The sequence below is a fragment of the Lissotriton vulgaris genome, chromosome 1_1 (genome assembly GCF_964263255.1).
Source record: "Lissotriton vulgaris chromosome 1_1, aLisVul1.2, whole genome shotgun sequence".
Classification (NCBI taxonomy): domain Eukaryota; kingdom Metazoa; phylum Chordata; class Amphibia; order Caudata; family Salamandridae; genus Lissotriton; species Lissotriton vulgaris.
Genome location: NC_141685.1, coordinates 135983729 through 136011200, shown reverse-complemented (window position 1 = coordinate 136011200; position 27472 = coordinate 135983729).

The following is a 27472-nucleotide window of genomic DNA, read 5'->3' as shown; positions in this document are numbered from 1 at the left end:
TCTATTGAGAACCCACTGAATACCCCCCAAGACTGAAGCAATAACTAGAATCTAAAACCACAGGGGCAATCCTGACATGAGACAGACTAAACTCCCTTTCAAAAGGGAAAAAAAGACAGGCAAAGTGGACAAACCACAACCCACGAATAGCCTAGACAACCCCCAGGAGGAAGAAGGAAGACGCCCAAGATGTCGACATCAAAGAAATCTTGGTGGAAGTTAAGTCCAGTCTCTGCAACATAGACGTCAAACTAGACCTCATGGCCAGTCACCTCAACAGAATGAAGGAACAGGTGGATAAATACAATAATAGACTAGAGCACCTTGAAACTAGAGTCTCTGATGTAGAGAATGACCAAACAAAGTGGAATGAACAACTACTCAAGATGGAGAAAGTACTTGAAATAATAAGAGCCAAAAACAAAGACCTAGTGGCACAATCTAGATGAAATACCCTGAGAATTTTTGGAGTCCCGGAGTCCACGGCCATTGACAATATGGAAAAATATGTAATGAACATGTTTGGAGAAGGGCTCTCTCCTGATTCATAATAGAGCGGGCTCACAGAACGCTGGACCCCAGACTGATCCCAGGTGCACCAGCCCGCCCCATAAAATCGTGAATCCAAAACATTAAGGATTGAGGCACGGTGCTGCGACTTTCAAGTGAACACGGCAACCTATAATACAAAGGAAATACGATCTCCTTTTACCCGGACTTCACAATTATAGTTCAGACTGACCGTTAGGAATTTTTACCAGCTAAAAAATTACTCCAAAAAGCTGAGATAAAATCTGCTCCTCTCTACCCAGCCAAACGACGCATAACACATGGTGGCAGAGCTCATCAGTTCACTGACGCCAAAGCAGCGCTCAAATTTCCTGATTTGCAGATTGCAAAGTTGTCCAGACACTCTCCAAGGGATCAAGATCATGGGAATCTGGACGAAAGTGACTGAACTTTAAACTCAGACCTCTCTGATCCACTTCAATCACCGCAGTACAAAGCGGCACTGTAACTGGCGGGGAAGACCTGTGCAGAGCCCACTTCCGGGTTCCTTAACACAGTTTATGTGATCTACCGCCAATGGAGCCACCCACAAGGCGTGAGCCACTGCTTCAGCCATCAAGCCGGAGGAAGGCTGGTGTGTACGCGAGGCTCTTCTTTGCCCCCAGGGATAAGTCCCACGCTCTTCTATTCAGACTGGGGAGGGGATGGGGAGGGGATGGTGAGCGGGTGGCGATGGATTACTCAACCAATCTCAGGGTTTGGAGTGGGAGAGGGAGTGGGGTTCATTTTTCTACTGTTTTGAGAGTATTCGATTTTGTCTACGTTTTAGTTGAGGCACCTGTCAAATACACATAGGTAAGACACTGAGGCAGACAGTCTGTAGGACAGATCCCATACTACTGCCCTACTGTAACACAGTAGACACTAGACTGAGCTCCCAATTACCCCAACCGAGTAGACGGCGCACCAAGAAGATGACCCTGCATACCATCACCCAGCTACCCATAACATACCAATGGCACCCAGAGGACTTAGGCTCCGAACGTGGAATGTTAGACGGCTCAACAACCCCAGGAAAGCTCGCCTTGTTTACACATACCTCAATAGACACCACACAGATATCTGCTTCCTTCAGGAAATCCACCTGACCCCACCCACCTCTACTCACATAGAGGTGCGCTGGTGTGCAGAGGTGCACCACTCCCTGAATCCCAACTATGCCAGGGGCACTGCAATACTTATAAGGAAAGGTATCCCATGGATGCTCAGTCAGATTAAAAAGGATACTGAGGGGCGGTATGCTATAGCGGCAGAACAACTCCAACAGCAATCCCTCATACCTGGTTTGAATATATGGCCCCAACATAGACGACCCCGACTTTTACACTGAGCTGTGGCAGCAAATAGTGAAAATGGGCCACAGAGCTATAACCTGGGGGGGGGAGATTTTAATGTAATCCTAGATCTGAACTAGACAGATCGGGAGCTGATCGGCGGCCCCACCCTTAAGCAGTGGCACAACTCCATGCTTGAATGCAAGATTTCAACATTAATGATGTATGTTGATATAAGAACGGGACACGTATGTAGGGATCATGAGTGACATTAGCACATGAAGCGTGGTCGTGCATAGACTGCTGGCTGACCACCAGAAACGTGACTACATGGTCAACAGCAACAGCCATGACACGCCACCATCGGACACTGTCTGACCATGTTTAGTGCTTCTAGAGCATACCCTTCCCGCGACCTCAAATTGCGCCTTCACATGGCGCCACACGCAGCGGCGCACTGCGTGATCAGGTATTCTAGGCTGAAATACACCAGGCCATCACAGACATTTTTGTAGTCTATGAGGGCTCAGTCAGCTCCCCCCAGATTCTATGGGAGGCCTTCAAGGCGGTGGTAAGAGGGGCTTGTATCGCAAAGCAGACTGGGGTGCTAAAAGCAATCCATTCCAGACTTGCTGGAAAAAGATCTGCGGGAACTCCAAACGCTACTCTGTGACATGAGATCCCCTTCTACATTAGCGTCAATACGAGAGAAACTCACAGAATACGAGGAAGAAGCAAACCGCTAACTTCACTATTTATCCAACTGAGTTTTCGAGTGTCTGCGTTGCTGAGAAAGTGCCGTTTGGCTGATTTGGCTTACAAGACCTTGGCAGTTGGAATCTGGACATTTGAGAAATTGGGTAAGAATTGTGTTCGGTGGGGGCGTGGCCAAGCAGCATGGCCGTCAGGACGTGAGCTTCACCAGCTCCGTCCGAGGACCCTTTATATCCTGCTAAATAGATCCTTGCTGGACCCCCCATAGGGGTGCTGACGGTCCGGATCCTTTCTCGTCCCGTCTGGGACCACCACGTCGCCAGGAGAGCCTCTGATGCCCCGTTGAAGCCGCCGGAGAACACCGCAGCGCTCGGTGAGCTCCGCCTGTCTGCACGCGAGACCGCGGACTGGGCCTGCGCGAGGGAGTAGCGGTGCGTGCGGCCCGCTTGCTGAGGAAGTCTCCCGGCTGGGGAGGCGCTCGAGTGCACGGCGGACCTCCTGATGGTCGGTGACCTGTGGTGGACGTCCTGAGAGGCCAGTGGAGGGCTGAGCTGGGGTCCGGTGACTCCCGCTGACCTGTGCAGGGGGTTGAGGTGCTGGCCCCTCCCCCCACCGACCCGATCCTACACCGGAGCTCCCGGCTGCGGAGTGCGGCTCGAGGTGGGTGTTTCCGCTGGTGCCTGGGGCTCTGCGCGACCTCTCGGGGACTGAGGCGGTGTAATCGCCGGACCTGCTTATGCCACGGCCTGCCTCTGCACTGGGAGCCGGGCGGCCTGTCCCCTGTGGTTTCCCTGTAGCTGTGGGGATTGCGGCCTCCGTCCCTGCTGCGGGGTGCTGCGGAGACCATCCCACGTGGAACTGGCGCTGTGACTAGTGGCGTCCTGCAGTGTCGACTCCTGGGGGACGCGTGCTATTTTCCCCGTCTGCCGGAACGCCCCCCCCCTGTGTGGCAGCGGAACTCGGACTGTGCTGCCCCGAGGGGCTTGAAAATCGCAGTGTTACCCCTGGAACTAGAGGGGGCTCGCCCGAGGTGCACTGGCTGGCGGTAGGCTGCTTTTACCCTGACTATTGGAGGTCCTCCCGCCCAGCTCGGTGAGTGCAACTTGCATACTGGTTGCTGCGCTCTCCCTTGGCTAGTGGTGGGGGTCGTCACTTGGGCCGGATTTGCCTGGTACGCCCTGCTGATTTGTCCTCTACACCGGTCCTTCCGCCCTAGCTCTGCTGCTGGGATCTGTGCCTACCCGGTGGGACCGGGCGAGTCCTAGCTGAGGCGCCTCGAGGGGGCTCCCGGTCTGCCCGCCAGGATGACAAACCGCAAGGATAAGACTGCGAAATCCTCCCAACCCAACACCATCGTGCAGTATACCACCCCAAGACTGCCATCGCAGAGGATCACGCGGCAGACGGGACCGGACGAAGGGGGCGATGGACCGCATGAACCCTCCCGGGCGGAGATCCTGAAGGCAATCCAGGGCTCCCATTCTGCCTTGGAGAGGCAGATCGAGACTGTGTCGATCGATGTGAATCTCCTCCGGACGGACCTCCGTAACGTGGCGGACAAGGTCTCAGATGCGGAAGGCAACATCACACAATTGCAAACTGAAGTGGCCTCCCTGCAGAAATCGGTCGCGCACCTGACGTCCACTACCCGTGCTCTGGAGCGGAGAGCGGAAGATGCGGAAGGCAGGGCCCGCCGGAGCAACATCAGGGTCCTAGGCGTGCCGGAGCGCCTTGAGGCGGGAAACGCTGAACGCTTCTTGGAGACGTGGATCCGTACCCAGCTATGCCCGACCGGACTGTCCAGTGTCTTTGTTATTGAGAGGGCACACAGGGCCCTGGTTCCCCCTCCACGCCCAGGCGAATCACCTAGAGCTATCATTGCAAAGATTCTAAATTATAAGGATCGGGATTGTATCCTACGGGCCGCGAGAGAAATGGAGTCCATCACCATTGAAAATAGTCGTGTCTCCATCTACCCCGCCTATACTCCGCAGGTGCAGGAGCAACGGAAGTCCTACCTGGGAGTCAAGCAGAAACTTCGGAACATGAAGCTGCAATACATGCTCCTTTACCCGGCCAAACTCAAGGTGCTCTCCCAAGGGCGCGCTCACTTCTTTGAGTCCCCGGCGGAAGTGTGGGAGTGGCTCGAGATACGGGGAGACGACCTACCTCCTGGAGAGCGGGGTGGCCCCCGCGAGACCTGGGGGACCCGGCCCCCGAGGCGCCGGCGAGGCAGAGGGAGACGCAGGTCTGGATCCCGGGGTTCACCCGAGTCCCGGATTACCGTGGGCGAGGATGGGGCGCTCCACGTGAGACCATCGACGGCGGGGGCCGCTTCGGAGTCACCTGAGGCCACTGCACCTGGCGAGATCCTGGTCCCGGATACCTTGCAGGAAACCTTGCTGGAGGTACACTCTGCTCCCCCGGTGATACCGGAAACCGCCCTCTCCGAACCACGGCCCGAGTGAACTCTGATATGAGGTACTGTCTTGTTAAAATGTTGTTGCCCTGGGGGGTTGGGTGGGTCGCCCCCCCTGGATTTTGCCTGCCCAGTGCTGTCCCTGCCTGGCACTGGGAACCCTGGTTGGTGGGCTGAATAGTGGATGGACATCATGTTGGCCGAGGCGAGGTGGTGAGAGGTCCAAGAGTTTATGGCGTACCGTCGCCCAGCATTGGTATTGACTTTCATGAACATTCCCAGAGACTGTTCTGGAACATTGGGTCCTCGGGGAGTTGGGGGAAAGGGTGGGTGGGTTTTGGTTGGTTGTGTGTGAGTGTGGGGTGCGTGGGGTGTATGGGGTGGCTGTGCACGTCCTGGCACTGGCAGGGGAAGGGCAGGGTAGCGTTCTTGGTTGTTGCTGTCCTCTTGCTCGCGGGTGGGGGGGGGGGGATTGGTTTTGATGGGGTGTTGGGTCCTTTGGTTTTTGGAAGGCACTGGCGTGGGATGACCGGGTTGGTGTGTTTTTCTGTTGAGTCATTCCTCCTTATGGGTGGGGGAGGGGGGGGGACTGATTCTGGGGTTGGGTGGTTGCGGGTGTTGTGGGGATGGGGGGAGTTGTGGGGGGTATTTGTTTTTGGCATAGTGTGTACTACTGTTCGTGCCCCTAGGAGGCTGTTTGCAGAAGTGAGACCTGGGTGCCCGGATGGGCATGTCCAACGCTTATGGGATTCAAATTTTTAACTTGGAACGTGCGTGGCCTGGGTACTTGCTCCAAGCGGCATAGGGTGCTATCCTTCCTTCGTCGGCATGGAGTATCAGTGGCGTGCCTGCAGGAAACGCATTTGAATGAGGAGGGTGCTCTTAAATTGGCAAGGAAATGGAGGGGTCAGGTGTTCCATTCCTCCTTCTCTACCTATGCTAGGGGGGTCCTGATCTGGGTGGCACCGGGGGTACCCATAGCAGTCCAGTATGTAGAGGCTGATGTTGAGGGCAGATATGTTCTTATACGTGTGAAACTGGATGGGAGGGACTTCCTGCTGGTGAACTCATATGCACCTAACATAGATGACCCGAGTTTCTTTACCGGCCTGCAGGAGCTTATAGCGACGGACCTGGAAGCCCCCCTCCTCTGGCTTGGAGATTTTAATTGTGTACTGGATCCACTGCTGGACAGGCATCCCCCCCGGGCGGGTACAAAACCTCGGATGACGGCACGACTCCGGGAGGTAATGGAGAATCTGAGTGCTGTGGATGTCTGGCGACTCGGCAATCCGGGACTGAAGCTTTACACTTGCTATACCCCCACACATAACACACATAGCAGGCTCGACAGGGTCCTTGCGGCCAACATTGGCGCATCCCTTGTTTTATCGGTCACACATCAGGCCCGGTTCTTATCCGACCACTCGCCCGTGACGTGCACGGTGCAGTGGGTAGACCGCTCCTCCCGCCCAAGGACCTGGCGGATGCCAGGGGATCTTCTGCAGGATCCGGTGGGACGGGAACATGTGGAGACGTCCCTGCGTAATTATCTGGACCTGAACTGGGAAGTGGGTGATAGCCCTTTTGCGATCAAATGGGATGCCCTTAAGGCAGTCGTGCGGGGCGCTTGTATGGGTCTGACATATGGGGTTCGCAAACAGCTGCTCCGTGACCTCGCGAGTGCTGAGGAGCGCCTCAGCCACTGCCAGTCCTTATCGGACCCGGATGGGTCGAACATGGACTCTGAGCGGACAGCCCGAGAAGGCGTCCATGATATCCTAAACCGGCTGGATAGATTCACTCTTGGTCGATATCGCCAACGCCTTCACCGTGAGGGGGACAAGTCGGGCCGATTGCTGGCCTGGATTCTCCGAAGAGAATCGGCCCCTGCGCGGATTGTTGCGTTGAGAAATCCCGCTGGGGTCCTAGTACACTCGGAACGGGACCTTCTTGCGGTGCTCCGCACACATCTGCAGAAAGTCTATACTGCTGACCCCCTGGTGACAGAGGCGTCCTATCAGCCATACCTCCGGGATTTGCCCCTCCAGACCCTCTCTAAAGAGGATGCTGAGGACATGGATACCCCGGTGACGCTTCATGAGGTCAAGGTGGCGGTGGCCGCCCTGCCGAAGGCTAAGTCGCCGGGTGGAGACGGTTTTCCACCAGAGTTTTACCAGGCGTTTGTTGATACTCTCGCGCCCCATCTCTTGCAGGTTTACCATGAAGCGATGGTGCGAGCTGCGCTCCCGCCCACCATGCAGCAGGGTGAGGTCTGCATGCTCCTGAAACTGGGTGGGGATGACTGTGATCCTACGGCCTACCGGCCGATCACTTTAATCAACACCGACGCCAAAATTCTTACTAAGATCTTGGCCACCCGGCTGGCTCCGCATATGACCCACTTGGTTCATTCTGATCAGTGCGGGTTCATTCCGGGCCGCAACACCGCCATGAATCTCCGGCGTCTGAACCACGTTCTACATGAGGTGCGCGATAGGGAGGATCCTCAGGTCCTGGTCTCGATAGACCTGGCTAAAGCTTTCGATACAGTTAGCTGGGGGTACCTATTGGAGGTGCTTCGGTTAGCGGGGATGGGGCCCCTTTTCTGCACCTGGATTCGGATCCTTTATAGTGCGCCCACGGCCAGGGTCAGGCTCGGAGCGGCCCGCTCGGAGGAGTGGAGGTTGGGCAGGGGCACCCGTCAGGGGTGCCCCCTGTCACCGCTCCTGTTCGCTCTGGCGATTGAGCCCCTCGCAGTGACACTACGCGCGGAGATGGCACCCTGGGGAATACGAGTGGGGGATGTGGTACACCTGGTTTCGCTTTATGCGGACGACGCATTGTTCTACCTGACCTCCCCGCGGGAGTCGCTGCCGATCCTGTTACGCCACTTGGAACGCTTTGGTGCAGCTTCTGGGCTGCGTCTTAATCCTGAGAAATCCCTGATCTTTCCCCTTGCGGGATGCGGTGAAGACCCTCGTGTGGGTTTCCCGCCCCTGGGGCTGCGGTGGGAGATGGAGGCCTTCCGCTATTTGGGTATTCAGGTGGCTGTCTCTGATGAACAATTGCTGGCCCGCAACGCCGACCGTGTGCTCAGTTCCCTACAACAATCTGTGTCCTTTTGGAATACGCTTCCTCTCTCCCTCATGGGACGATTGGCCGTCTCAAAGATGGTGATGCTGCCTAGAATATTGTATATCCTACAGAATACCCTCTGTCCTCTTCCCCCTCGAATCTTCAACAAGCTTAACACGATGCTTACCTCCCTGCTTTGGGCAGGCAGACGCAGCAGAGTTGCGCTGCGCACGATGGTCAGGCGCTGGGAGGAGGGGGGCTTGGAGGCCCCACGCTTTGATCTCTACTATTACGCGGCCCAACTTATACCGGCTGCGCGCTGGTTCGCGGGCGCGGAAAATTGGGAATTGCGACTCCTGGCTGGTAGCGCAGATGAGAGGGCGTTGCAATTGGCTCTGATGCGTGGCAGAGGCGCGGATGGCAACCTGCCGTATATTGTTCGGCATACTGCGGGGATCTGGCAGCGAGTGGTGGAAAGAGTGCTGAGACGGGCCCCTTTTCATAGGGAGCTGCCGATATGGATATTGGCACCGGTCGCTCTAATGGAAGAGCACATGTCGTTTCGGGAATGGCGTGAGGGCGGCTGCGACACATTGGCAGACTTATATCCGGACGAGTCCTTTGTGACCCTGGAGAGAGCTGTTGAGGCCTTCAGTCTTACAGGGGGCCAATACCTTCACTATGGGGGCCTGCGGGACATGGCGAGAGCGACGTGGCCACAGTTCCCTGAGGCGCCCCAGGTGTCCCATACTTTGAATATCTTGCTATCGTGCGGCGCGGGACGGCGATTGATAACGCTTTTCTATACAGCGATGAGAAGCGACTCGGCGCCTCCGGTGTCTCCGTCCTGGGCGGCGTGGGAGGCAGATTTAGGGGTTGCCTTGGACCCGGGACAGCGGAGGCGGATAGGGACGCTCACCAAGAAGGTATCGTGTAACGCACGTTTCAAATTAATCCATTTTAATTTCATGCACCGCACTTACGTAACCCCAGTTGCTCTGCGCCGTATTGTGGCGGATAAATCGGATGCCTGTCCTCGGTGTGGTTCAGCAGGAGCCGGATTTCTCCATCTAGCTTGGGAGTGCCCGCTAGTCGGGGACTTCTGGAGGGTAGTGGTGGCCTACATCCGGAGGGTCACGGGACTGCGGCTTGACCTGTCCCCGATCCATTGCTTGTTAGCCCTGGTCCCCAAACCTAAGAAGAGGAATCTGTCATATAAAATGCTGCAGCTGCTCTTAGTGCTGGCTAGACGGCGGGTGGCTATAACCTGGATGGGACAAAGGGCGCCAGATATGACATTATGGCTTCGGGATGTGGGGGAATGGACATTGGCTGAAGAAACGCACATGCAGCATACGCGTAGGGATGAGCGGCTACAGGAGGACTTACTTGCATGGCGTATGATGTGTGCGGTGGGGTCGGCTGACAGCGACTCCGATGCTACTAGTGCTGCATTGTTCTCGTCCGAGGAATCGGGACCTGAGGAAGGGGTGGCGGGGGAAGGGGAGGGAGAGTAGGGGCTGGGGTACTACCCTGATGACTACGCACATGTTCCTTATGTCAGTTTCTGTACTTGCACTGTATCCCGTGGATCTGATTCTTGCGTTTCCTGTTCTATCTGCAACTGTTGGAGCCGGGCTGGGGGGGTGAACAGCGTACACATGTATTTTCTGTACTTTGATGCCAATTTTGGGGAGGGAACGTATTGTTTATTCTGTTGAAACAATAAAGTTTTTTTTTCTTCACCCTTAAAAAAAAAGAATTGTGTTCGGTAAGGTAGTCTTCGGACGCTTACTGAAGTTCTATGATTCGTGTTCGGTAAGGTAGTCTTCGGACGCTTACTGAAGGTCTATGATTTGTGTTCGGTAAGGTAGTCCTTGGACGCTTGCCGAAGTCCTACGATTTGTGATTTGACTTGAGTTAGCTAACGTTTGTGAAATTTGTGTTTTGAACTTATATGTGTAGTGCACTTCACATAGGCAGGCATGTAGAGATGTTTCTCTAACTTTGTTTTTTTCCTTTGAGCGGCACAGTTGTGTGAAGTACTGTAAGTGCCATTTTGTACGGTGTCACGCTTTCGTGATACTTTTTGAACATGCCTGTTTTCAGCACACTCAGGAATGTGCTGCTTTGGAAATGGTGCCACAATTAGGTTAGCTGAAGCACAGCCGGCTCCTCCAGAAGGAACACCAAACCGTGAGATGTATATAAAATTTGGCCTTCCCCCTATAATGTACAGCAAATTATGGCATAAGTATAAAAAGTCGGATCCTGAATTGCAATGGCCTCTACATGGGTCGTTCGATTTACGTAAAGTACAGTTTGTGGAACAATGTTTGTTTCAACGCAGGTCTAGACAAAATATGTTTGATTGTGTGCGAATGTGGGAGAAAGCGGTGCGTGAGCGAATGAAGCGTGAAGTTGCCTTGGCGGACAAAGAGCAGCGCAAGGCTGCTCGGGATAAGGCTTTACAGCTTGAGGAAAAGGAGGCTCAGGAGAAGAGAGAGAGGGAGGAACGGGAACGTAAATTGCAAACGACTGGTCAATTTCCTATCCATCGACCGCTTTATCCTGTCCTTAATAATGAGACTGATGATTTTTCATTGCTAGATCGGTCACCGCCTCCGTACGTTTCGCCGACGGCTCCAGCTGAAGATCCGGGAGATGATGGGCTGGATAAGTCGGAAAAGAAAGGTGTATCCGCTCTCAGGTTTACTGCGGAGAGGTCCGCACATTTACGTAGTTGGGCTCGTAAAGTGAATAAGAAGTGTGTCTCTCAGGATCAGTTGCTTGCGAAGAAAAAGGCGTGGCCGAATCTTGAATTAATGTATTTTTTATCTAGTTTGGCAGATGAAGTTGTTGCTGCGTATCGTGAACTTTCTGTCACGTTAGAACCTAAATCGTTGTCAGTGTATCGTGAGAATTTGCTTCAAGGTGTATTTGATCTTGCAGATGTTGACGACCTATTCACGCAACTGATCCAGCTGCGGGACGAAACAACGAGATTGCGGGAGGAGCGGAAAAGGAGGCAAAAGGAGTCCGAATTGGAGAATAACGGGCAGGCTAAGGAGTGTTCTCTCCGTGGTTCAGATAAGAGTTCTGCGTTGCATGTTATGCCTATGCGTGAAGCTGCGCCCTTGTATGTTCCACCTAAAGGGGAAGGTACCGATGATGATAAATTATCAAAAGATGCGAAAGGGTATTTTGTATATAACTGGGTATATACGCCTTGGAATAGAGCAGATGTTATGGCATTGAAAAACTCTTTACCTGATCTTCGGAAAAATCCGGCGGCATTTTATGGAGGGGTGGAAGGGGCTATTTCGTCTTGTGTGATGACTCTTGTGGATATAGATTTGTTCTTTGTGCTAATTCTACCACCTGATATGTGGAGACAAATTCGTAAAAATAATGATGAAACGATACTGGGGGGCACATGGAAAGAAATAAATGCTGCTGATTTGGATAGGGAACCGGCGTGTAAGCCTTGTCAGTTAATTCTAGATCTTCCGGCAGCTATTTTGAATAAATTAAAGACGCTTGTTCCCTCTAAAAAGATTGATTGGACCATGTTAACTTCGTGCAAACAGAAACCCGACGAAACGGTTTCAGATTTCTTTACACGTTTTGAAGAGGCATTTCATGATTACAGTGGTCAATCTTTAACAGACGATACGGGTCGGCATTTGTTTGTAGATAAGTATGTGGCTAATCTCCTACCGGAGATTGCAAAGAGATTGAAATCGAGCGAAAGTTCCTGGGCCACGGCGACCCCTGCGTCCTTGTTAACTATGGCTCAGTATTATGAGCGGCAGGAATTGGAGGCTAAAGAAAGTGTTGAGAAAAAGGCGAAGGAATTGAAAACGAAGGTGATGTTGGCGCAGGTTCGGGGACCACAGGGTAGAGGGAATGATAGAGGTAGACGGGGTGGAGGAAATACGTCGTATGGTCGTACGGACATTGCGGAGGATCAGTGCGCTTATTGTAAGGAGTTTGGGCATTGGGCCGAAGATTGTCCGGTACTTCGTGAGCAACGTAGTCAGCGTGGTCGAGGAGGTGGAAGGTCGAGAGAAGGTTATACGGGAGCGAGAGGTAGCGGAAGTGATCGTGGAAGGGTTGAGGAGAGGGGCCGTGGCCAGGATGAACGAAATACGTTTGATAGGCGGAATCAGTATCAGATTTCGGAGGGAGAGAATGTGGAACACCAGGATTATGTGCATGCATAGGACTGCGTAGGATGGGGTAAGGAATCAGTTGAAGTGCCGGTAGATCAGCAGGGTCCATATGTAACAGCGGGTATTCTGGGTTCTACTGATCAATTTCTTGTCGACACAGGGGCTACACGTAGCGCTCTGTCGAAAAACCTGGTTCCGAGGGCTCCCCTGTCTGGCGAAATGATTACATGTGTAGGGTTTGATGGCACACCCTCCCCCAGCCCATTGTCCAAGCCCCTTGCACTATGTCTTGACAAATACTTTAGTTTTGGTCAATTCTTGTTATCACCCCACACGCCAGATAATATCCTGGGTATTGACTTGCTTAAATATTTTCGAGCAACGATACGTTGCGCCCCTGAGGGAGTGCGGGTTATCCTGAATGACAATTATCCTGACCCCGATAGGTTTTACGCCATCTTAGATGTTCCAGCTTTGGCCTCTCTACCGCATACGTTATGGGCGACCTCAGATACGGATGTGGGAGAGATGCGTATTCCACCAATACACATTACTGTTAAGGAGGGGGCCCCTCTACCACGAGTGCCACAATATAAGATCTCGAGAGAAGGTGAAATTGCATTGACACGTATTGTTCAGGATTTGATTTCTGCAGGGGTTGTGGAGGAGGTCCGTTATAATGTTTGCAACAGTCCTATTCTTCCGATCCTTAAGAGAGACACTGACGGCAAAATCTATCGCTTTATTATTGATCTGCGAGAGATCAACAAAATTGTCATTCCCCAATACCCGGTGGTGTCCGATATTACGACCCTGCTTACCTTGGTTCCACCAACGGCCACCACGTTTAGCGTCATTGATTTAAAGAATGCGTTCTTTTCCATCCCTGTTCATCCTGATAGCAGATACCTGTTTGGCTTTACGCTAAATAATAAATCGTATAGATTTTGTCGTGTTCCCTAAGGTTATACTGAAAGCCCTAGCATCTACAGCCAGGCTTTGAAAAGGCAGCTTGATTCGTTTAAATTGCAGTCTGGCGTTGCTCTCATCCAGTACGTGGATGACCTTCTGCTTGCTGCTGACACTTATGCACAATGTGAAGAAAGTACAATTGCGTTGCTTTCCTTTTTGGCACAGAACAATCATAAGGTTTCGAAAAAGAAGCTCCAATACTGTAGCTCCAATACTGTAGACCCCAGGTGACCTACCTTGGTCATCTGTTGTCTAAGGAGGGGCGTGCATTAACATCTGATCGAATTCAAGCAATTCTAGACACACCAGTCCCCTGCACGCAGAGAGATGTACGTGCCTTCATAGGGTTGACGTCCTTTTGTAGACAATGGATTATGGGTTTTTCACACATTATAAAACCCTTGCTAGCGTTATTGTCCAAAGCTACACCAATGCCCTTAGCATGGACAGATGAATGTCAGAAGGCTTTTGAACAGTTGAGACAGGCCCTTTGTTCCGCACCCGTGCTAGGCACACCAGACTACACGAAACTTTTCACATTATACGTGCACGAGAATGATGGGTGCGCGTTGTCAGTGTTAGTGCAACTACACGGGGATAAGCAGAGACCATGTGCATACTTCTCTGCCATCTTGGATCCTGTAGCACGAGGGTTGCCTGGGTGTTTTCGAGCGGTAGCAGCAACAGCAGTTGCCATACGACAGAGTGAGGGAATAGTGTTATCACACAAACTGTTGGTGTTAGTTCCTCACGCAGTAGATGCTCTGCTAAACCAAACAAAGACCCAATACCTCACGAGTGCACGGCTAACAGGATATGAGCTGACACTTTTGGCGCCACATATTACACTGAAAAGATGCGCTACTTTGAACCCTGCCACTTTATTGCCCTACCCGGTCGAGGAGGGTCAGGAAGAAAAACATCATGATTGTGTTTTCCTGACTGAGGAACAGACAAAGGGTCGTGTCGATTTACAGGATGTCCCACTTCCAGATGTGGATGGGGAACTGTGGGTTGATGGATCGTGTGTAAGGCTGCCAGATGGTACGACTTCCGCAGCCTATGCGATCACGACACTTAAGACAGTGGTAGAAACAGCTAGGATACCACAAAAATCGGCTCAGGCAGCAGAGCTGATAGCCTTAACAAGAGCCTGCGAATTGAGTACTGGTCTATGTGTGAACATATACACGGACAGCCGGTATGCCTTCGGAGTGGCACATGACTTCGGGCTACTCTGGAGAGAACGTGGGTTTTTGACATCACATGGAGAGCACATTATGCACGGAGAGCTAGTGCGTGATCTCCTAAATGCGCTGCTTGGCCCAAAGAAAGTAGCGATAGTGAAGTGCAGTGCCCATAAAAAGATCACGGATAAAGTGGGCCAAGGAAATGCCTTTGCAGACAGCATAGCAAGACAAACGGCTATGTCCCGAACTAGCTCCCCCATGTACGTGATACAATCGCAGGCTGAGCGATGGAGTGATGCTAGAGCAGAAATATTGGATATTCAAAAGTCAGCTACTGAATCTGAACTTGCGGCATGGGCAGCAGATGGGGTACTAGATGATGAGGGTTGTTGGAGAAGCAAAGACATGGAGAAGTGGAAATTGCCTGCGGCTTACTTGCAGGCGATGGTCCAGATGACACATGGACTGGCGCATGTCGGAGCTCTTGCAATCACTCGGCTTTTAACACGAGTTTGGGAACATCCTGAGATTGCTAACACTGCGAAGAGAGTAGTGCAGACCTGCCTGGTTTGTTTACAGCACAATCCTGGAAAGGGGACCCATACTCCGAAAGGAGGGTTCGTTCCACCTTCTGCACCATTTGAGGTACTCCAAATGGATTATATCCAACTCGAGCGCTGCAACAACCTGAAGTACGTCTTAGTGGTGGTATGTGCTTTTAGCAAATGGGTTGAGGCCTTCCCCACGAAAGACAATACGGCTTTGACAACAGCTAAGGTGTTGCTTAAGGAATTCTTTCCTCGCTTTGGAGTTTGTAAATTTCTGTGGAGCGATAATGGGCCTCATTTTGTTGGAAAGATTGTGGAATATGTACTGAAGGGGTTAGGGATTCAGCAGAAGTTCCACGCTGTATTCCACCCTCAGTCAGCAGGTCTGGTCGAGCGGTATAATGCTACGTTGAAGCTTAAACTGGCCAAAATTGTGGCGTCTACATCGTTGAAGTGGCCAGACGCTTTGCCGCTAGCACTACTCTCTCTTAGATCAGTACCCCATTCACGAACTGGCCTTACGCCCTATGAGGTGGTGTTTGGGCGCCCGATGAATATCTGGGGGTGCCTAAGCCGCGACTAATACATGATGTGCCTTGTGTTATAATGAACGACTATTTGGCACGATTAACAAATGATTTGCTTTCTATTCATCAACAGGTTCGAGAAGCGCTCCCTGATAACTCTACTGGAGAGGGCCATGATCTCCGTCCAGGGGACCATGTAATGGTCCGGTCGTTTGAGAGAGCAAGCAGTCTGGAGCCCAGGTGGAAGGGCCCCGAACAGGTCCTCCTTGCAACCCGAACCGCTGTACGAGTGACCAACAGGAAGCGGTGGGTGCATTCGACACACTGCCGCCGTGTCTCTCCGGATTTGGTGACTCCTGCTGTGCTGACTGACTACAAAGAGATCTTGGATAAAGAAAAGAGCCCAGCTGTGACATCGGCCGAAGTAGAGGGAGCCTTCCCGGACCACGCTGTTGCCGGACGAGAGCGCTACAACTTGCGCCCTCGATAAGAAGATTTTTTTTTATGACTGGTTAGTTACCGCTCCAGGTTTGTGAAACGGAAACCGGGAATTCCAAGGGGGGGGGATCAGTTCTGCCAGTGTAGCGACACCCGTCTTGGCCCGGAGAAGAAAACAACGGCTACCTCGGAGTTCAGCACCGTATTTTTCTTTTTTAGGTATACACGCACGTGTATCTGAGACTTTGCGAACAATTTGTGCTATTTGAGACTTTGCACGAACATTTCTGAACTATGGCATCCACAACATCACGAGATAAAAAAGTATTGGGTGCCTTTCTTTTTGTTCTGACTATTGTGGTGATAGCTGTTATAGCCTGGGTAGTTGAACTTGTGGTGCCTGTACGTGAACATTTGCTGCCGACTACCCCGGCTCCGTCTGAACATTTTCATTTTACATTACTCTTTCATGAAGAACGTCATAGGCAAACGTATCTAAATAACAGCTTCATTCAGATTCTTCACCACACACATAACATGACCAATACCTCAAACTGTTGGGTGTGTGGGATGTTGCCAGGGCACCAAAAGAGAGGGGGCACCCCACTTATTCCACTCCCGTTTTCACATAATGGATCATGCAACGCCTGGTACACCCTCCTCTTTACTTTTAGATGGCCAACCAAAGGGGGGGTGCTTTTCCGTTTGAATAAAGTATGTTCCCATGACAAGGATGGGTTTCCACGGGCTGAGGGTACTCGATTTGAATGGGAAGAGTACAGGCCCGATAACGTGTCTGCCCCACGTGTGTACAGCAACCAGAGGAATATTAATGTATCAAGTGCACATGTCATTAATGTCATTGCCACAAAAGCCGATTTATGTATCAGAAATAAGGGTTCGATTGCAGTGGGGAAAAGCGAATGTAATATTACTCTCACTTTTGATAGCCCGAATGGCATCTCATTTGTTGCATCACGGAATACGTATTTTATTTGTGGAACGAAGGGTTACCATCAGCTTCCATTGGGGTGGTTGGGCACATGCTATGTATCGTTTGTACTACCTCCTGTATTTATTGCCCCACCAATGTATTACAATGATTACACGTTATATCATGACTTCGTCCTGAATAGGGTTAAGCGAACTGTTGTTCTGGATGACATTGACCAGTCTGATACTGCCTTGCAACAGTATGTGGACTTTAATTTGGGACTATTCTCCTTTGTGGGGGCCGCACTGAACAGCCGGAAAATCAGACGACTGACACGTGTTGTTGAGGCTGTAGCGAATGACACTGCCATTGCCCTGGGAAACATTACCGAGGAACTACAGATTTCTAGGATCGTTACGCTTCAAAACAGGATGGTGTTGGACGTAGTTTTGGCTGATCGTGGGGGGGCATGTAGAATTATCGGAAGCAGCTGTTGCGTATACATTCCAGACAATTCTCCATCTGTTTATGATGCGATATCTAAGCTCCATAAGATTGCAGCTGAGATACATCCGGACAATGGAACTTGGACACTTTCAGGATGGTTCTGGTCCATGCTTGCTACTTGGGGCTGGAAACTGTTGACAATTCTATGTATAATTGTGGGTGCAATGTTTTTCATATGCCTATGTATTCAATGTGGCCCAGCCTTATGTTCTATGTGTTTGTCGGCTTGCATACCCTCAAGACGAGCTCTTGTTCATGACAAAATGATGCTTCATAAAGAAGTAACTCAAACAATGTTAATTGACATCGAGGACGAACATCCTGATTATGTTCATTATGAGGTAGATGCAGCTAAACGCTAAAAGGGTCGTCTGTCGTAATTGGCATGGCCGCGTTAGCGATTAGCTGAAACTACACGTTGTCCTCTTTAACTTGGCTGAAAACAAGAACGCCATTTTGAATACTGCAGCGGCCATCTTAGACCATAAGCGGCCTCGTGGCCGGAGTGCCCTTTAGTCCGTTGTCCGTTCCAATGACCACTTCAGTCTGCCCAGCAACAGGCTATTTTTAGTACTGGTCAAGCTTGCACATGCGCAGTCCCAACTGACCAGTAAGCCTTTAGGAATGTGCGCCAAACTGACCAGCGGAGTTGTGCCCCCTCCAATGAGCTGGCAGTGTTCCAAAACATGACCATATATGTACATAAATGTGTCCTAACTTGTGCCGCCTATCTTTTATTGCCCCAAACTGTATATAAATCGGGGTCACACCGGTGTTCGGTGTGATACCTCTTGCATTACCGAAGGGTGCTGTTTGAGTGTACCACCACCCCATGGGGTCTTAATAAACTTGTTCTTTGCCTTTTACAGTTTCCGTGCCAACAGTTCTTGAGTGTAAGTGGGTTATCTTCGGAGCATGTAGGCCTTGGGAACCCTGATTTACTTCATCCCAATATGCAACTGTCCACCGCTCTCCCTCTCGGGACTGTTGGCAATACCCAAGATGGTGGTTCTGTCAAAATTCCTGTATCAATTTGGCAACCTGACCTTATCCTCCAAATTCCCAAAGCGCCTAAGATCACTATTAATAACACTTGCATGGTCTGGGAAACAGCCCATGATAGCATGAGAAGTCCTCACCCTGCCCCTCCGGCAGGGTGGATTAGACGCCCCAGATATGACATTATATGTTTTGTCACCCTTAAAATGCTAAGGAAAACTTTGGACATCCTTCCCGCCTCGGCAAGGAAAACTGTAGTCCACACTCTGATGACCTCGCAGCTGAACTATGAGAATGTCCTATATTTGGGAGCATCAAAAGAAAGCCTGCAACGGTTGCATCGCATTCAGAATGCAGCGGTATGCCTAGTTTTCAATCTACCTAGCGAAAGCCCCGGACTCCCTTCACTGGATGCCAATCAGTAAAAGAATTCTCTTCAAAGCTTTATGTTTCTGTCACCGGAGTCTACAGGAAAAAGGTCTTATCTACCTGTATGATCTCCTGACCCCCTACAAACCTACTCAGAAGTTGAGATCGACAGGAGCACATCTGCTCAAAGTAACGAAAATCAAAAGGGCAAGGATGTGTACAGGCTCATTTGGCTATCTGGCAGCAAAAAATGGGAACACTCTGCCTGGAAAATCTGCACAGGTCATCTAAGGCCAGTGTCAGGTTCTCGCAGGACCTCAGGGTTACCAGGGACCTGGCCTTTAAAAGGGGAGTTAGACAGGGTTGTATAATGGCCCCATTCTTATTCAACTTATATATAAATGATTTGGACAAAGTCTTCAGTAACCTTGAGGTAGATTTCCCATATGTAGGGTTCGTGGACTTCCTGTTCTACTGTATGCGGTCGATGCCGTCCTCATAGCGAGGACGGCATTAGTCCTCCAAACTTTATTGAAGGCTTTTCCTAGCTTTATGTCCAACTGGGTTCTGGCTATCAACCACTCGAAATCATACATTATGCAAGTGGGACTACGCCCCAAGAAAAGCTTCCAATTTAGGGTTGGCTCTTCCCCCATCGCCTGTACAAATGTTTTCTCATACCTAGGGGTTCTCCTGGGTGATAAGTTACAATGGGGGCCTATAAGTTACAATGGACGTGTAGAGCTATTTCATAAGCCTGAAACAATCACCAAGAGGGATGTGGAGTCAGTAAAGTTAGCCTATTTGTACTGGATAGGGACGAGCAGGAACTCAAAACAGTAAATGTCCGCAGGTTTATAATGCTCAAAACAACCGCACTTACGGAGCCCAAACTCCTGGGGTCCCTGTCCACTGAGGAGAAGTTTCTTCTAACCAGGTTCAGGATAACTTTGTTTCATTTTTTGCTGGCTAGACCCAAGGGCTGTCACAGAGGTCAAATGGTAGCGTCCTGTGGCTGCGACGGCTTGTCTCCACAGGATTTGCTGCACTTTATGTTCTTCTGCAAATTTGACTCTGTTCCACGGAAACATTTCCTGGTACCTCTCTTGAAAAAGTTGAATTTCAGACAAGTTCACCCAGCCCTCTTGTACCTACAACTGTTGAATGATGACTGTTTGTTCTTTGTTGTGGGGTTTCTAAAATCTACAATGAAATCAAGGGCTTGTATGGATGTATAATGTGTGGGCCGTTGGTCTATGGGCATTTCACAGTATGTTAACCTAGCTTTCTTTAAGGTGTAAAAGGAAAGCAGGCCCAGTCTTTAACTTTCATGATGTTTTATGGGTCGTCTGCTCTTTATGAATTAGTAGCTTTGTATATTCTGATATTTTTGGCATCTCGCACTTTATATCGAGTAGTATTTTGGAGTGGGCTCGTTTTTTATGCTGTTTTTTAATATGTCTGAATCTTTCTATGTATTATAAAATGTTAACTTTCATGGCTGCCTTTGTGTAGCCGAATAAAGTTTATTTGTATTGGAACACTCTGCTACCTTTGCTGCGTGCATAAAAATCTGAGAACATCTTCCACAGATGCCTAAAAACCTGGGGCCTTATTTATGAAGGACTTGCGCCGCCGGTGCGTCACTTTTAACATGGGAAATAGTAACCCACCGGTGGCGCAAGGCTTTCATAAACTAGGCCCCTGGCTTTACCAGTTATAAGAATAATGAACTTAGAGGGAGTATCACTCTAACCGGACGCACAGCTGATTCACGATGACGCTCTCCAATATACCACAAAAGAGTTCAAGAGTGTGCTTATCGTTGATATTCCATAATTTCATTCGATTACAAAATCCTTCTCCTGTCACAAGGGAGACGATTGTTTATGCAAGGAAAGTTTCTGATGCGTCAGATATGCCATTCCAAGCCTTTTTCTGAGGCACGAAGTTTGCATGAAACATCCTCAGTAGTAGTAAATCGTGTTCTCAATGCATTTCGAGCTTTGTTTAGCTCTTCGTCAGGGGTTTACTGTAAATATTAAAAACAACAACATTTAGACTGTGTGATCTATCCTTAAAGACATCACAAGTCGTGCTTTTGGCTGAATTTCTTCTCTTAAAGGAGCACGGCTGCGGGCTGATTGTGGGCCATTGTGAAAATATTGATGTTAATTGCAGCGCATTACGGCGCTACAATTAACAAATATTTTCACAATGGCCCACCAACAGCCCTCAGCCGCACTTCATGACGGAGGAAATACAGTAAGTGCAGGAGCCACCATTAACATTTTTCGCACCGCTTACATTATAAAAACGGCGGCACGAATGATCTCCTGGGACGTGCTGTGGGTGCGCGCTCCACTTGAAGCACTGCGCGCTCGGAGGAACAGACACTGCTTATAAGCATTTCTATAGTGTAAGGACACACCAGTCGGTGTAGCCAGGCACTTTACAAATTACTTTATTATTATTATATGCACTATGTGCACAGGCTCTATATGCCCACTACTGGACATATCCCATCAAATTTCAACCGCATGTGGTGGTGGAGGGAGACCTGGTACATCGCACCCCCTATCCACGGCACTATATCATCCACCCTTACAGAAGGACAGATGTTACCACAACTGATTGTGTGCAATGGGTATAGGACGGCCTAAGACGTCAGGCATTGCTCCCATGCCCTTACGCTCCCTCCATTCTGATAATCAATAACCCACTGATACCGGCACTGGTGGACTCCAACACTGAAAACAAGCATTTGCAATGCAATAGGTTTTGCATTTGCGAGAGTTTAAGCTACTGGCATTATAAACGACAATGCCTTTAATTTATGTTTTAAAAACCAACACATAAAAAAAAGTATAGTCATTTACAATGCCTATCGCTCAAACTCTTGCAAACGATTGACCTATTGCATGGTAAATGCTTGTCTCCCTAGACGGCGGAGCTTCTTGTGAAGATTAATATTTTGTCTCGGCTGTGAGTTATTGCCATCCCTCCTTCTTTTTTTAGGTCGAGCCTAGGCAGCGCAGCTTCCAGGTAATCTGCTGTATGTACTTTGTGGGGTCTGACAAAACTGGCGGTTGGAGGTGTAGAAGGAAAGTCGTCTGTTGAGGTAGGCTGGACCGGTTTTTTGGAGTGCCCTGTGTGTGTGGATGAGGAGCTTGAAGGATATCCTCCTGTTGACGGGGAGCCAGTGCAGGTCTCTCAGGTGGGGGGTGATGTGGCCGTGGCGTAGTACGTCAAGGATCAGTCGTGCCAAGGCGTTTTTGGCTGCGTTGTAGTCATTTGATGACCTTGGTGGGGGCTCCTGTGTAGAGGGTGTGTCCGTAGTCGAGTCTGCTGCTGACGAGAGCCTGGGTGATTGTCTTTCTTGTATCTGTCTGGATCCATCTGGAGATCTTGCAGAGGGTGTTGAAGCAGGAGGTGGAGACGGCGTTGACTTGCTTGATCATTGAGAGCGTTGAGTCGAGGATGATTCCCAAGTTGCATGCGATGTTGGTGGGTGTCGGGGCGCCCCCAGTGCCGTCGGCCAACAGGAGTCATCCCAGGCTGAAGGGTTGAAGCCGAGGATGAGGACCTCCATTTTGTCTGAGTTCAGCTTCAGGCGGCTGATCTTCATCCAGACGGCGACGGACTTCATTCATTTGAGGAAGTTGGCTTTGGCATAGGAGATCATGTTGAGGTCGTGCTGTCGGGTGACGTCTGCGAGCTGGGCCATGTTAACGTTGAACAGTGTCGGGCTGAGGGAGGATCCCTGGGGTATGCCGCAGATAATCTCAGAGGCTGCGGATCAGAATGGGGAAGGCAGACGCTCTGGGTTCTGCTGGAGAGGAAGGAGGTGGTCTATTCCAGAGCCTTGTCTTGGATCCCTGCGGCGTGGAGGCCTGCGGTGGCAGACGGTGTCGAAGGCAGGGGAGAGGTCTAGGAGGATGAGTGCTGCAGTCTCACGTTTGTCCAGCATGGTCCTGATGTCGTCGGTGGCGGCGATGAGGGCGGTCTCGGTGCTGTGGTTGCTGCGGAACCCTGACTGGGAAGGGTCCAGGATTCTGTTTTCTTCGAGGTATCGAGTTAGCTGTCTGTTGACGATCTTCTCGATGACCTTGGAAGCAGAGAGATGGGCCAGAAGTTCTTGAGGTCTCTTGGGTCTGCCTTGGGTTTTTTGAGTAGGGCGTTGATCTTGGCATGTTTCTAGCTCTCTGGGAAGGTCACGGTCTTGAGGGAGAGGTTGATGACGTTGCGGAGGTGGGGTGTGATGGAGCTGCATGCTTTGTTAAAGACATGGTGCGGGAGTGGGTCTAACGGAGAGCCGAGTGGATTGTGCTCATGGTCTTGATGGTGTCATCAGTGCTCACGCTGGCCCAGACTAGCATGGGGTCATGGTCGATGATGTGCTGAGAGTCTGTTGTGTTGCTGTCTGTTGGGGCTGTCTGGGTGTTGAAGCTGTCCTGGATGTCTACTATCTCGCAGTGGAAGAAAGTGGCGAGGGAGTCGCACATGGCTTGCAACAGTGGTATGTCGTTGGTGTTGGAGCTGGGGTTAAAGAGTTCCTTCGCGATGTTGAAGAGCTCTTAGCTATCGTGTGTAGTGTTGTTGAGTCAGTCTTTGAAGGTGGTCCACTTGGCAGCCCTGATGAGATGGTGGTGGTTGCGGATACCGTCCTTGTGTGCTGCGTGGCTGTCCGTGTCTCTTCACTGTGCCATTTCTTCTCTAGTTTCCAGCAAGCTCGCTTGGAGGCTAGGAGTTCTGGGGTGAACCAGCTGGCCCTCTTGTTGGTGTCTCTGTGGGGGGGTTTCTTCAGTAGGACAAGGGTGTTGTCGCAGTCCTCAAACCAGCGTCTGAGGCTGTGGGCAGCGTTGTCGTGTTGGAGGGTACAGTGAGTGGACTGAGAGCGAGGTTTGCATGTAGTTGGTCTTCGGTGATATTGCTCCAGCAGCGGTGGGGGATCTGATGAATGCGGTGGTGAGTGGTGGGTTTCTGGAAGGTGAAGTGGATGCAGCGGTGATCGGTCCAGAGGAGTTCGATGGTGTGGTTGAAGGAGACGTGCAGGCTAGAGGAGAAGACCGGATCGAAGGTTTGGCCGGCGTAGTGGGTGGGCGTTGTGACGAGTTGTCTCAGCCTGAGGTTGGTGAGGTTATCAATCAGGGTTGTGGAGTTGCTGTCGTTGTTGTTCTCAAGCATAAGTTCAGGTCTCCAAGGAGGATGTAGTCAGAGGAGGTCAGGGTGTGCGTGCTGATAAAGTCAGCGATGGAGTCGCTGAACTGGAGGCGGAGTCGTGGGGGTCGGTAGACGAGGGGGCCTCTGAGGGTGGAGTTGGGGTCTGTGTGGATCTGGAAATGCATGTGTTTGGCGGTGCTGAGAGTGTCATCGGTGCTGGTCGAGACGTTGATGGTGTTCTTGGTTGACCTTTCTGGTAGGGTCAAGGGTCGTTCTTCTCACCGGGCAGCGGCCAGCATATATGCGAGGTGGGAGGGAGGAGAAGCTGGGAGGCAGGAGGTGGGGTCTGTCAGGGGACGGGCTGCAGGGGACGCAGCGGCGGGAGCGGTGAGGGGCGACTGAGGGAACGGAAGGCAAAGGGCACAAAATGGAGGGGCAACGAGTGGAACATAAGGTAAAAGGGCACGGAAATGCAGGGGCAACAAATGGAACAGAAGGCAAAAAAGGGCAGAGGGTTACAGGGGCAGCTTAAGGAACAAAAGGCAAAGACGGCCAGAGAGACACAGAGACAGCGAGGGGTACAGAAGGTAAAACCGGGCAGAGAGACACTGGGACATCGAGGCGAACAGAAGGAAAAAATGTCACAGATCAAGTACCAAACAACAAGAAAACCTAGGGGTCTCTACAGGACAGTATCGTGGAAAATCCTATTTACTTAACCTGATGTCTCACATAGTACATCTGGTTAGAGTCAAGACTAACTAGTTCTGACAGGACACGAAAAACCTAAAGCAGGGAGCCACCAGTGATTGTAGATCAAAAAAACCTTTTATAGGATTCCCATCAAAGACTTGTGATGATCAATGTTATCATTTGGTCGTCCTTAGGGCCGTGTGTCTCTGGATCATTGAGACAAAGATTGTACCCTGTGGTGGATAAGGGTTCCGACCCACAATCACTGTTGGACCATGTGGTATTGATTTGATGGAATCTGGTGCAGTGCAGAAAATAAAGAGTGGTGAATTAAAATAGGATAGAGAGCCTAGAGAGGAAATTTTTAATAGGGAAGGTCTCTTCCTGTTAAAAACAAGAGCAGCGCAATATCATAGCAGTTTAACCAAATATCTGCAAAGGGGCCAACATGTTTCAGCCTAATGGGAAAAAGGGACCCAGGCTTTCTTCAGGGCCTCTGTTCTCAAAAGTAATGCTACTGCATATAATGCAAATAATGTGCCAAAGCATAAATGTCAAAAAACAATCGTGATTATCTTTCTATAACAGCAAAGGATATATTTCCGACGTCTGTTAACTCTCCTCAGTGACACCTGGTGTATAAGTTAAAAGTGCCTCCCTGTTATTATTCGTAGCACGCTTGAGAGAGCGCTTGATAAGTTTCTTGGGGTAGTGTCTCTCTACCAGTTGGTCTGACAAATTAGCTGCGTGGTGTGAGAAGGTCTCCAGGGTGGAGCAGTTTCGCCTTAGGCGGAGAAACTGACCAAACGATAAGTTGTCACACAGAAATTTGGGGTGCTGGCTCTCGTACAATAGAAGCGAGTTCCTTGCCATGGGTTTGCGGAACAGTTCACTTTCCAGGCCAGTTGGGGTGACATGAATGGAGAGATCCAGGAATGCAATCCTCTCTTTGCTTATCTCAATGGTGAACCGCAGGAATCTGTTCTGAGAGTTCAACCACTCATGGAAGCGTAGGACTGAGTCTAGGTCACCTCTCCATACCACCAGCACATCATCTATGTAGCGCTTCCACCATACTATAGATATGAAAAAGGGGTTAGATGTTGTTAACACAGATGACTGTTCGAACATGTGAACGTACAGGTTAGCCAGGGAAGGAGCAAAAAAGCTCCCCATGCTAGTGCTCGAGGTTTGGAGGTAGATTGTGTCTTCAAACCTGAAGTAATTGTCTTTCATGGCAATGGTTGCTAGGGCCATTATAAAGGGGACCGGAGTGATAGAGTCGAGATCTCGCCCTTCCAGGATGGACCTGATGGTATCCAAGGTCTCATCCTGGGGGATTGAGGTGTATAAGGATTCGACATCCATAGAGACCAGATAGTCTGTCTCCTGATGGTATTCTATAGTTGGAATTGCTCTCAATACGTCCGTGGTATCTTTCAGGTACGTGGGCATAGTGTGTACTATGGGTCTTAAGAAATGATCCACAAAAGCAGAGAGTGGCTTAAGTAGTGATCCCTGGCCAGAAATGATTGGCCTCCCAGGCGGTGGCCTTTGGGGCTTATGCACCTTCGGCAAGGTGTAAAAATAAGGCATGATGGGCTGTTGTGTCTGTAGAAATTGTGATTCTAAGGGAGTTATCCAGCCTTCTGCCAAAGCCTCTTCCACCAGAGTCTTGATCTCGTTCGGCAATCTGGTGGTAGGATCAGTCGCCAGTGGTCGATAAGATCTAGTGTTGCTCAGTTGTCTTAAGCATTCCGTCCTATAGGTATCTACAGCCTGTATCATGATGGAACCACCCTTGTCAGCGGGTTTTATGACTATCGAGGGATCTTGTGTGAGGGCTCTTAATGCTTGTTGTTCTACTCCTGAAAGGTTGCTATAACCACTCTTCGGAGAAGTCCAGATCTTTTCGATGTCATCTTTCACCGCCTGCTCAAATGTGGCTACCTGTGCGGGTACCGCATGTGTGGGTGGGAGAAAGGTGGATTTAGATCTTAAGCCAGTATTGACGACTTACTCAGAATCATTATCATCATTGATTTGGTTTTTGAAGAAGAAGTGCAGATCAAGTACTGGCAGCAGGGGAAGAAAGAGAACAGCAGTCACAGGCACACAAAAAAATGACAATAAAGGCAATACAGGTAATACAATGCAATAAATAGCGGAAAAATAGCAGAGATGAACAAACCTACGGCCTACCACTGGCCACCAGAAATGAGGCACAGGTGGTAGCCTGCGGGTTGAGGAGGGCCTCAACCTTCATCAGCAGTGGCGGCTGGGGCAGGGACACACAGGCGGTGCTGTGCGGAGGGGGAGCGACCTACCTGGTAGGGTCAAGTTAACTCCCATGGAGTATTGCCTCTGGATCGAGCAGCGCCGTGCATGCTGCTTGAATGCCTTTATCCTCTTTCCTTTCTTTCTTCCTTACGAAGAGCTTATATTTTAAAGTGTTTTATTGTTAACCTAGCCACAAATCCCCAAAGCTTTCTTTGCTATTTGGGGATTTGGAACCCCTTTTTGTCTCTTGTTATTTTCTGTGCGCATGTTTTGGGAATTTCACTTCAAGCACATATGAAAACATTCAGTTTACTGCTTTTCTGAACATCGTGTTGTGGATAATTACCTTTGATGCTACTTAAAACACTCTCAATGGACCTGTCGGAAATCACACAGGTCAAGCCCCAGAGATATAGCTTTAGAAGACCAAGGGCCACATGCATCAAGCATCTTTGCCCTCGTTAGGGCAAAAAGGACTTTTCTGAAGCATGAAAGGCTTTGTATTTGCAAATTAGGTAATTGCAATTTTTTTTAATTGCCTATATGGCGAATGCATTCAGGAAATTGCAATTGGTCTTTCCCTAATGCCGATGCACGTAGCCTAAATGCGAACTGTGCATTT